Source organism: Gossypium arboreum, chromosome 1 (assembly GCF_025698485.1).
Source record: "Gossypium arboreum isolate Shixiya-1 chromosome 1, ASM2569848v2, whole genome shotgun sequence".
Lineage (NCBI taxonomy): Eukaryota > Viridiplantae > Streptophyta > Magnoliopsida > Malvales > Malvaceae > Gossypium > Gossypium arboreum.
In genome coordinates, this window is record NC_069070.1 from 93,189,477 (window position 1) to 93,201,682 (window position 12,206).

Genomic DNA, 12,206 nt, shown 5'->3' on the forward strand with positions numbered 1-12,206 from the left:
CGCAGATGCCTTGAGCAGAATGTAACAGCCCAAAATTGGGTCTAGTCGGAACAGTGGCTTCGGGACCACAAATCTAAAGTCAAAATAATTATTTTATTATTTTATTAAAGTTTACAGCATGATAGAATCTTTGTGCAGAAGTTTCGAAAAGAAATTTTTCCATTTGAGTGTTTAATTTGGTAAAAAGGATTAAACAGTGTAAAGCGTAAAAGTTGAATTCTATAAGTTAAAGGTATTAAATGGTTATGAAAGCAAATAATGGGAGACCTTAAGTGGTAAATATCCCATAAATGTTAGTAGTGGAATTTTGTGGCTTGTTATTGTTGAAATTATGATGGTATTAAAGGTTAGTTTTGTAAATTGGTTAATAAAGATTAAATAAATAAAACCAAAGCCATTATTTTGTACCCATCCTCATCTTCTTCAACCAATTGTAACCTAGAAAAGCCATGGATACATCCGGCCAAGCTTGTGAGCTAAATTAGAAAGAAGAAAAAGGCTATTGCATGTTAATTTTGAGCTCAATTAGGAGCTGGTTCCATAAGAAATTCAGTGGCAGCAAGAAGAGGAAGGATATCGTTCAAGGGTGGGCTCGACTGCTGTTCAGTAAGTTTTTCAAAGGAAACTTTGTAAAATTTTTACGTATAAAATATATTTATTACATGCAAGTAATTTTCGGCTAATAGGACTATTAAGTAGAGTTTAGTAGCTTAAAACACATGTTATTTTTACCAAAATACTGCAATTAGAAGTGAAGAAAAATTTAGATAAAAAAATGCATAAGTTGCTGTTGAAATCTGTCGCACGATTGTCTATTGCTTCAGCAAGTAGTTGCTTTATTGAAAGTGCAGTAAATTTTGGTGTAATTGGTCTGCTGCTGTTGTAAATAAGGAAAAATATTAGTTGTTAAATGTTAACCATATCTCTGTCTGAAAGAGATATTTGCGGTCTGAATGCTAGAAATTTCAGCATTTAATTCCTCTTTTTTTTTAACTGATTAAAAAAAAAGAAAAAAAATAATGCTGTAAATGCAACATTTGTATATGCTAATCGCTCACCAATTAACTGAAAGTGAGCTTAAAATTAAGTTGTCCGAATATGTTAAATTCACTGTTGATGATCTTACAATGTTTGAAATAGAATATATATTAAGTATGATTTTACAAATTAAATGTCCTGTAACAATTGAAGTTAAAGAAAGAAGTATAATTCATTTTGTGGAAGGGATTTGACGTTAACTTACAGGTTGTTTAGGTTGTACTGCATGAGGGAGTTAAAGAGGTACTTAATACAGTTTATTGCTAATTAATGTGCTGCAGTTATATTGTATATCATTGGCTGCCCAATTAGGACAAATTCATGGTGTTTAGCTAATTAAAATATTTTTGATATAACGTGAATCATTGACTGTCCAAATTAGGGCATAATTATGGTATTAGTTAATTGAAATACTAATGTTGTGATGTGGATCATTGGTTGACCAATTTAAGACACTTATTGTATTTTAGTTATTAAATGTTGCCGTTAGGAGAAGGATTATTGCTGTCCAAAAGTGGCATTTGTTGTGTCTATTTATGTTTCAAGATTTGGTCCAATTTTTTTTGTAACTAAATTGCTGACCAAATTAGTAATAAAAATATCTAATACATGATTCAAAATTTTCCCTGAACATGAATGTTATGTATTGGTCAAACTGGTACCGATACTAACCATTTCAAGCTTTAAAGAATTAATCGAATATAATGTTATTCTTAATAATATTGGTTAATGTATGGATATTTTGAGCAATTGTAAGTTTTGAGTACTCACCTTTAGTATATAATTGATGATGCCTTGATATGTGTATATTAGATGAATTGTGACCTTTTGGTTCTACTTGAATTAAGTTGTGTGATAAATAATTTATGTATATGACTTATAGTCGAATGGTCACTCTGGGTTAAACTTGAATGGTGAAATGGATATGTGATATTTATGTATGACTTTTGAACCGAAATGTAAATGATGGTGTTCATATGGAGCTTATATCCGAATGTAGCAAATGACTACTAATGTGATATGTTGAATGAGATGTGTTAATATATAATTAAATATGCATGATATTTGATGTATATTCGAGCCTAAAGACCCACAGGCTATATGCTGGAATTATATCCGGGCTTAAAGACCCGCAGGCTATATGCTGGAATTATATTCAGGCTTAAAGATCCGCAGGCTTCGTGCTGGAATTGTATCCGGGCTTAAAGACCCGCAGGCTATATGCTGGAATTGTATCCGGGCTTAAAGACCCGCAGGCTTCGTGCTGGAATTGTATCCGGACTTAAGATCAACAGGCTTCGTGCTGGTACTATATCCGGACTTAAGGTCCGCAGGCTTCGTACTGGTGCTATATCCGGGGTTAACGTCCCGTAGGCTTTGTGTTGGTGATTGAATTCGGGGTTTAAACCTAGCTGGCTTAAAGCCGATGATTCGAATAAGATTATGAATTTGAAGGTTCGAGGTAAACTACTACTGATTATGTATGCTACATTATGAGGGCCAGGTATGTATTATGTACTCGTATGCGATTTTGATTTGGATTGAATTATAAGTGTATAAAGTGATGCATATGTGAATAAGTATTACAACTATAAATGTGATCGTGATACATTCGGTAAATCTGTGAAGTTATGTGGAAGTATATGATTGTTATATGTGATTATGATCATGGAAAATTAAATGTCGAGATGATATTGTATTTTTTTCGTTTTGATTGAATTAAAGTTGATAGTGAAGCATTTTAAATGCCTATGTTATATAAGTTCAATCTTGAATGACATGATATACATGTTTAAATAATATGAAAGCAAAGAATGTGTGAAAGAGTATATTGTAATAAATCTGCTTGGGACAGCAGCAGTAACATGATTTTTGAAAAATCACCATAAATAGTGGGAGTTGAGTTAGAGGCTAAATAAATTATGTAATAAAGCTTAATGAGTTTAGTTTCTTATAAAAGAAACTGTGTAAACAAAAGAATTTCCGATAATGAGATATTTGAAGTGGCGTGGGACAGAGTCAAAATGACTTCGAAGTCCCCTGTTCTATTTTTAGAAAATCATTGTAAATTGTAAAATGATGGTTATAAAATAAAATTTATATGCTTAGACTCCTTAATGAGTCTAGTTTCAAATGAAATAAACAATAACATATTTTGAATTCTGTACAATGAGAAATTTGATTCATAGTGAAGAGTGTTCAGATTAGTCAAATAGTGAAACAGGGGAAACTTTAAGAAAAATCTGGTATTGATTGGCCAAATCAAAAATTCTGAAAATTTTATGGATAGAAGGTATATGAGTCTATTTTCAGGAAAAATTAACAGAAATTGATTTGGAGTTTCGTAGCTCCAGTTATAAATAATTTAGTGACTATTGCTCAGGAAGACAACTTGTAGTGAATTTGTGTTTATGTTGTAAACATTGATAAAACTTGTTAATGAGTTGCTTATTGTTTTCTTATGAACTTACTAAGCGTAAAACTTACTACCCTTTTCTTTCCCATATTCCCTAGGGTTGCCAGGTTAGCTCAGGTTGGAGGCCGTCAGAGATATTATCATATTGTCAAGTCTACGCTATCGGCGCAAGTAAATCTTAGTGTTTCGAGTCTATGGCATGTATAGGGTTGTAAAGTTGAGTATGAAATATTATGATTAAGTCAAAGACTTTGGCTTATTATTAAGGTAGTTTGATTATACATACGCTTGTATATTATTATCTCCTGTGATGTGGTTTATAGCATGTATATTTAGAATTTGAATTGTGATTCATTGTTGAGTAAGTAAATGATACAAGACTAAGATATTGGTAAATATTTAATAATGCATCATGAATGTTTTGGGCCTTGTAAGCCCGATTAAAGGATAAAATAAGTGTGTATGAAAAGTTTAAAATTGATCAAAAAAAATTTTTCGGTCTGGTTTTATATAAATGGATGAGTTTAAATTTGGCAGCACCTCGAACCCTGTTCCGGCGAGGGATATGGGCGAAGGGTGTTACACAGAAGGCCCTTGTTTGCTTTGAAAGCTATGAATACGAAGCTGACTTTGTCTAATGATGGTTCAATTTTGGCCGAGATGAGGGATAGACCGATATTTCTTCAACAAATTTGTGAAGCTCAGAAAAATGATAGTGAATTGCAAGCCAAAAGAGTTCAGTGTGAATTGGGTAGTGATCCAAACTTTTAGATCGGTTCGGATGGTTGTTTGATGTTTTGAGATAGAGTATGTGTACAGAAAAATGATGAACTTATTTAGAAAATTTTACATGAAGCACACAGTAGTTGTTTATCAAGTCATCCGAATAGTACGAAAATGTATAATGATTTGAAGAAATTGTATCGGTGGTGTGACAGCCTTAAAACGACCCTAGTCGGAATGTGGTTTCGGGACCACAAAACCGAGGCATAAAAATAATTTGATATTTATTTTGATGCCTATAATATGTGTTAACTCATGTGTGACATTTTGATGCTTTAATTTAGAGTTATAAATGTGAATTTCACTAGAAAGAACCTAGTAGAAAACTTTGAAAGTATGATGGGGAAATGTATGATGACTAATTAAAGCATGCATGCAAAACAATGGCCTTGCATGTCAAATACCCCTTTTACAAGTGATGGCCGCCATGACAAGGAGTATGGGCTAAACATGTCATGAAACATGTTTTGTTGGTGCATTAGGGAAACAATAAACAAATAAGAATGGGTAGTAAAGAAAAAAAAATGTGTGTGTGTGTGAAACCCCCCATTGCCGTACATGGAAGAAAAGAAAAGAAAAAAATTTTGCTCATCCATTTCATTCTCTCTTGACCGAAAATACTAGAGGGGAAGGGAGGAATTTTGCTTCATGCTTGGGTTGGAAGAGGATTAGGAAGAGGTTTGGCTATATTTGCATCAAGATTAAGGTATGTTTGATGTTGTGCCATGAGATTCATGCATGTTTTTGGGTTGTAAACTTTAAGCCATGTGACAATGGCCTATGTGGTCGTTTGAGTGGGATGCTAGAATCTATAGCCACGAGTCTTAGAAACCTTAATTTTGATAAGGTGGCCATAATTTGTGTCACGTATGATGGATGAGTAGTAAGGCTAAGGAAGGATTCATGAAATTGGCATAGTCTACTGCAGTAACTGTTACGGACAGCAGCAGTGATATGAGATCGAAAAATCACTAAAAATAGTAGAAGTGGAATTAATAGCTAAAAAAATTATGTACTTGAAGCTTGATGGGTCTATTTTCATATGGATGAAACAAAACGACCATATGAGCTGTATTTTAAGAGATATTAAAGTTCTCGTGAAACAGGGCCAGAACGGTTTCTGGATCCCCTGTTCCGACTTTGGAAAATCATTGTAAATTAACCAGAGATAATTAGGAGTCATGTAATATATGTGTAGATTTCTCTCTGAGTCTAGTTTCTATAGAAACAAACGGAATCAGTATTGAAGCCCTGTACAAGGAGATATCCAATTCGTAATGCACAAAGGTCAGTGTAGTCGATCCCTGCAACAGGGGAGACTTTAACTAATAAACTGTACTAATTGGCTTGACCAAAAATTCTAGAAAAAAATATGTAGATGGACATATGAGTCTAGTTTCAGGGAAAAATTACGAAACTGATTTTCGAGTTGTAAAACTCAAGATATGATTTTTGAAGCGACTAGTACACAGATTGGCAGCTTGTCTGGGAAATTCTCAATAAGTGGTTTGAAGTCTGTTAACACCTCTTGTTCGACTCCGGCGACGGTCTCGGGTTCGGGGTGTTACAATTTTATTGGTATCAGAGCTATGGTTTAGTCAGTTCTAAGACTACCGTAGCGCGTGTGAGTCTAGCTATACATGCCAATGTGTTAGTGCTTAAAAATGTGATGACTTCTGACAGTTGAAATTTTTGTTTTGATTAGCAAATGGAACCCGGGGTAGAGAGACCCTTGGTGGATGACGTTGAAAGTGTAGCGGCTGCTCCTGCGCAAGGGACACCGCTGTTGAGCCTCGGTCATCCGCGAATAATCAAGATGAAGGCGAAACAAGCCTTCTTCACCATGATGAATGAGTGGGTCGCGCAATATGCCCGAACCAATCCGGCTGTCCAACCATTCCCAAATTTAAATAATCCACCCCAAGAGCCCGTAATGCCATCGATTGCTGATCCTGTGAGGCTGAGTAAACCACCGTGGACTTGATTAGGAAGCGTGGGGCGAGGAGTTTAAGGCCATAGTTCTTGATTTATCTTTGAAAGGGTGAGTTACGCTTGATAACACCATTAGAGTGTTTAATGAACTGTCATGCACACCGATGAATGTCTTAAGTGTGCTATATCCTTGTTAAGAGACTCACCTACTATTGGTGGAGGACCTTAATTTCCATAGTCCCAAAGGAAAAAGTTACTTGGGATTTCTTCCAAACGAATTTCAAAGAAATACATTAGTCAACGGTTCATCGATCAAAAGCGTAAGGAATTCTTGGAGCTCAAGCAAGGTCGTATGACGGTATTTGAATACGAACATGAGTTCGTAAGACTTAGTCGGTATGCTCGGGAGTGTGTGGCTGATGAGGTTGCTATGTGCAAAAGATTTGAAGAGGGATTGAATGAAGTGTTAAAGCTACTGGTGGGTATTTTGGAGATAAAAGAATTTGTAACACTAGTTGAACGAGCCTGCAAGGCGGAAGAGCTCGGAAGGGAGAAGAGGAAGGCTGAATTTAAAGCTAGAGATTATCGTAAAAGATCGACGGTAAGGCTCCATTTTCTACTGTAAAGAAGTTCGAGAGGACACAAATAAGTCGAGGGCGATCGGGGATTTCCATTAGAGCACGACCATCGATGGACTCACGAGCTACCTCGGTAGCTAGTGTGGGCAATAATCGTCAAGAAAAGCCGAATGCCCCAATGTGGAAGACGACACATAGGTGAATGTTGGGGTAAGTCTGTTAATAGGGCTCATTATGGATGCGGTTCGAGGGACCACTTCATTAGAGATTGCACGGAGCTAGATGAGAAGAATAAGATGCAAGGTGCAAGATCTAGTGGGACGACAGCTAGAGGTAGACCCCCGAGGATTTCAGGAGGTAGGGGTGTAATCAGAGAGGGGTCTCTGATACGGTTGTTCGATATGAGACTCGTGCTCCTGCTAGAGCATATGCTATCCGCGCACGAGAGGAGGCATCCTCTCCTGACGTTATCACTGGTACTTTCATTCTCTTTGATACTAGTGTGATTGCATTGATTGACCCTGGCTCTACTCATTCATATGTATGTGAAACCTTAGCATCCAGTAAGACTCTACCTGTTGAGTCTACTGAGTTCGTAATTCGGATGTCAAATCCCTTGGGTCGTTACGTGCTGGTCGACAAAGTGTGTAAGAAATGCCCCCTAGTCATTCGAGGTTCCTGTTTTCCGGCGGACTTGATGCTTTTACCGTTCGATGAATTTGATGTTATTCTTGGGTTGGATTGGTTGACCGTGCATGATGCGGTTGTGAATTGCAAAAGCAAGACTATTGAATTGAGATGCGCAAATAACGAGATGATCCGAGTTGAGTCTACGGACTTAAAGGGGTTGTCAGCTGTAATATCATCAATGTTGGCCCAGAAATATGTAAGAAAAGGGTGCGAAGCATACCTTGCGTATGTACTTGATGATAAGGAGTTAGAAATAAAACCGAATCTGCTTGGGTGGTTTGTGAATACCGGATGTTTTTCTGAAGAATTACCGGGTTTGCCACCTGTTCGGGAGATAGAGTTTGGTATTGAACTTGTACCTGGGACCACACCGATTTCGATAGCTCCGTATCGTATGGCACCAACGGAATTAAAGGAGTTGAAAGCTCAATTGCAAGAGTTGGTGGATAGAGGCTTTGCTCGCCCGAGTTTTTCACCTTGGGGTGCACCAGTGTTGTTTGTGAAAAAGAAGGACGGAACCATGAGGTTGTGCATCGACTATCGTCAACTTAATAAAGTGACAATAAAGAAAAATATCCGTTACCGCGTATCGATGATTTGTTCGATCAACTGAAGGAGCCTCGGTGTTTTCAAAAATAGATTTGAGATCGGGCTATTATCGATTCCATGAATCCGAGATTCGGATATACCCAAAACCGCCTTGAGCGAGATATGGTCACTACTGAATTCTTAGTGATGCCGTTTGGGCTCACTAATGCCCTACGGTATTTATGGATTTGATGAATCGGATCTTCAGATCATATTTGGATCGGTTCGTAGTGGTGTTCATTGACGACATCTTGGTCTATTCAAGAGATGAGACCGAACATGCGAGCACCGAGATTAGTGTTGCAAATTTTACGGGATAAGCGGTTATATGCTAAGTTCAAAGAAGTGTGAGTTCGGTTAAGAGAGGTTAGCTTCTTGGGTCATGTGGTATCTCAGATCGGGTATTCGAGTCGACCGAGTAAAATTTCAACTATACTTAACTGGAAGCCTCAGAAATATTACTTGAGGTTCGGAGCTTTTTGGGACTTGCTTACTACCGACGGTTTGTAAAAGATTCTCGATGATAGCCACACCCATGACGAAACCGCTTGAAGGATGTCAAGTTTGAATGGACGGAAAAGTGTCGAAAAAGTTTCAATCAATTGAAAACTTATTTAACGGAAGCTCAGCTTTAGTGCAGCCGAATCGGCAAAGAGTTTGTCATTTATAGTGACGCCTCCCTCTGGGGTTAGGTTGCGTATTAATGCAAGAAGGTCGAGTTGTGGCCTACGCGTCGAGACAATTAAAGCCACATGAGAAAAATTATCCGACCCATGATCTCGAATTGGCTGCCATCGTATTCGCCTTAAAGATATGGCGACATTACTTATTTGGTGAGAAGTGCCATGTGTATTCGGATCACAAAAGTCTCAAATATTTGATGACTTAAAGAGACTTAAATCTGCGACAAAGACGTTGGCTCGAGTTGTTAAAAGATTACGAGCTTGTCATTGATTATCACCCGGGAAAGGCTAATGTGGTTGCGGACGCCTTAAGCCAGAAATCACTGTTTGCTTTACAAGCAATGAATGTACACTTGTCTATTCTACCCGACAATGTGTTAGTAGTGAATTAAAGGCCAAACCATTGTTGACTCATCAAATTCGTGAAGCTCGAAAAGTTGATGATGAGTTGGTTGCAAAACGGCCGAGTGTGTTCGAACAAGGAATCGGAGTTTCATATTGGTGATGACAATTGTTTGAGGTTCGAAGTCGTCTGTGTTCCAAAGAATTGAACTTATTTCAATGATTCGAACGAAGCCCATTGTAGCCGAATGGCAATCCACCCGGGAGTACGAAGATCTACAACGATTTGAAACGACGGTTTTGGTGGCATGGTATGAAACGAGACATCTCCGACTTTGTTTGAGATGTTTAATATGTCAACAAGTGAAAGCGAAACATCAAGTGCCTTCGTGATTACTTCACCGATTACGATACCCAAGTGGAAATGGGATTGAGTCACAATGGACTTTGTGTCCGGACCGCCATTGTCGTGAGCAAGAAGGATGCGATTTGGGTTGTTGTTGATAGATCGACTAAGTCACTCACTTTATCCCCGTGCGTCGGATTTTTATTGGATAAACTAGCTGAATTGTATGTTTCTCAGTTGTGAGATTACACGGGTACCAATTTACGTGGTGTCGGATAGAGATCCGAGGTTCACCTCGCGATTTTGGAAGAGATTGCAAGAAGCTTTAGGTACCAAGTTGCATTTCAAAGACCGCCTTTCACCCCCAAACCGATGGTCAATCCGAGCGGATAATTCGGATACTTGAGGATATGTTGAGATGTTGCATCCTCGAGTTCGGTGGTTCATGGAACAGTACTTACCTTTGATTGAATTCGCCACAACAATAGTTTTCAATCAAGTATTAAGATGGCGCTTTACGAGGCCTTGTACGGGCGTAAATGCCGTACACTATTGTTTTGGACCGAGCTCGGTGAGAACAAAATTTTGGAGTGGATTTGATTAAAGATGCTGAAGAAAGTAAAAGTAATCCGTGAAAATCAAGATAGCCTCCGATCGTCGAAGTCATACGCGGATCTGAAACGAAAAGACATTGAGTATCAAGTGGAAGATAAAGTGTTTCTTAAAGTTTCGCCTTGGAAAAGATACTCGATTAGGCCGTAAAGGCAAATTGAGCTGAGGTTCATCGGGCCATATGAGATATCCGAACGAGTCGGTCCGATTCGCGTATCGTTTGATTTTGCCCCTGAACTTGAAAAGATTCACGACGTCTTTCATGTTTCGATGCTTGACGCTATAGGTCTAATCCGTCGCATACGTAATTAGTCCATCGAGGTTAAAATTCAAGCCGATATGAGTTATGAAGAAGAACCGATTCGTATCCTAGCTCGTGAAGTGAAGGAGTTGCGAAACAAAAGGGTTCCGTTAGTAAAAATGTTATGGCTCAAACACGGATGGAAGAAGCTACTTGGGAACCCGAGAACTCTATGAAGGAGCGATACCCAAACCTATTTACGGTAAGATTTTCGGGACGAAAATTTCTTAAGTGGGGAGAGTTGTGACGACCTTAAAACGACCCTAGTCGGAATGTGGTTTCGGGACCACAAAACCGAGGCATAAAAATAATTTGATATTTATTTTGATGCCTATAATATGTGTTAACTCATGTGTGACATTTTGATGCTTTAATTTAGAGTTATAAATGTGAATTTCACTAGAAAGGACCTAGTAGAAAACTTTGAAAGTATGATGGGGAAATGTATGATGACTAATTAAAGCATGCATGCAAAACAATGGCCTTGCATGTCAAATACCCCTTTTACAAGTGATGGCCGGCCATGACAAGGAGTATGGGCTAAACATGTCATGAAACATGTTTTGTTGGTGCATTAGGGAAACAATAAACAAATAAGCATGGGTAGTAAAGAAAAAAAATGTGTGTGTGTGAGTGAAACCCCCCATTGCCGTACATGGAAGAAAAGAAAAGAAAAAATTTTGCTCATCCATTTCATTCTCTCTGACCGAAAATACTAGAGGGAAGGGAGGAATTTTGCTTCATGCTTGGGTTGGAAGAGGATTAGGAAGAGGTTTGGCTATATTTGCATCAAGATTAAGGTATGTTTGATGTTGTGCCATGAGATTCATGCATGTTTTTGGTTGTTAACTTGATGTTCTTATTAGCCCATGGTTCAAATCTTTGTTATATCATGGGGATGGTATTTGGCCAAGGTGGATTTTGAGTTAATGCCATTGCATGTTAAATATGAAGCTTGATGATGATACATGTGATGGTGGATTGAGGACTCTTAGATTTTCTTTGAGCATTTTTGAATGATATACTAAGTTCTTTGTGTAATCATGACCAAAATTATGGTGTTGTGATGTATTCGCCATGGTGCATCCCCAAGTGTGATTTATGCTCTTTGCATGGAGAGTAAGATTTGTGTTTCAAATCATGTTCATGTTTAGTTACAATCAACTTGAGATTCGGCTCTAGCATACATATATGTATATATGTTTGAGCATGATGTATTGGTATGACGTATATACTATCTTAAGGTATATACTTACTTATGATGATGTTTTGGTTATGAAGGAAATGATAGATGTGTATTGAGTTACAATATGGAAAGGTATTAGTTAGTAAAATGTATGCTGTTTTGTGTGGTAATAAGTGCATAAATGGCCTCAACATGGACATGCATATTCGGCCACATGAAGGGAAATTGGTGAGCATGTATTCGGTTAGAGGCAACCATATTGAAGCCTTATCTTGGCTTAGATTGTTGACTAAATGGGTAATAAGTGAGGATGGTTGCGAATATACAAACATACATATGCATGTGTAATTGAATTATGAATGTTTAGCGAGATGGTTAAACTAGTTGATTTATTGATTAAGCTCAAGGAGTTAAAGAAGGAGAATCAAGCAAGGGAAAGGCGAAGGTCATCGAGTAGCCGACTTGGACTATTTTACCCAACACAAGGTAAGTCATTAAGCATATATTTGATATTGCTTAAATGATTGTAATATCTATGCAATTGTGTTTAATGAGATGAAATATATACAAATGTATGTGTATGAAAAGATGATAATGTTGAACGTAAAAGAGATAGTGAAATGTGTAGGAAGTTTGCTTGGCACTAAGTGTGCGAGAAATAGATGTGTACGGTGATTTAGATTGGCACTGAGTGTGCGAGCTTGTAATGTA

General features: G+C 37.7%; 1 long non-coding RNA gene across 1 annotated transcript; it reads left to right on the forward strand.

The window, feature by feature from the left end:
• The first annotated feature begins 375 nt into the window (after positions 1 to 375).
• On the forward strand, positions 376 to 3,910 carry LOC128283479 (uncharacterized). The gene is made up of 2 exons (XR_008273847.1): positions 376 to 606; positions 2,215 to 3,910. It is a non-coding gene; the product is annotated as an uncharacterized LOC128283479 (long non-coding RNA).
• The last annotated feature ends 8,296 nt before the right edge of the window (positions 3,911 to 12,206 follow it).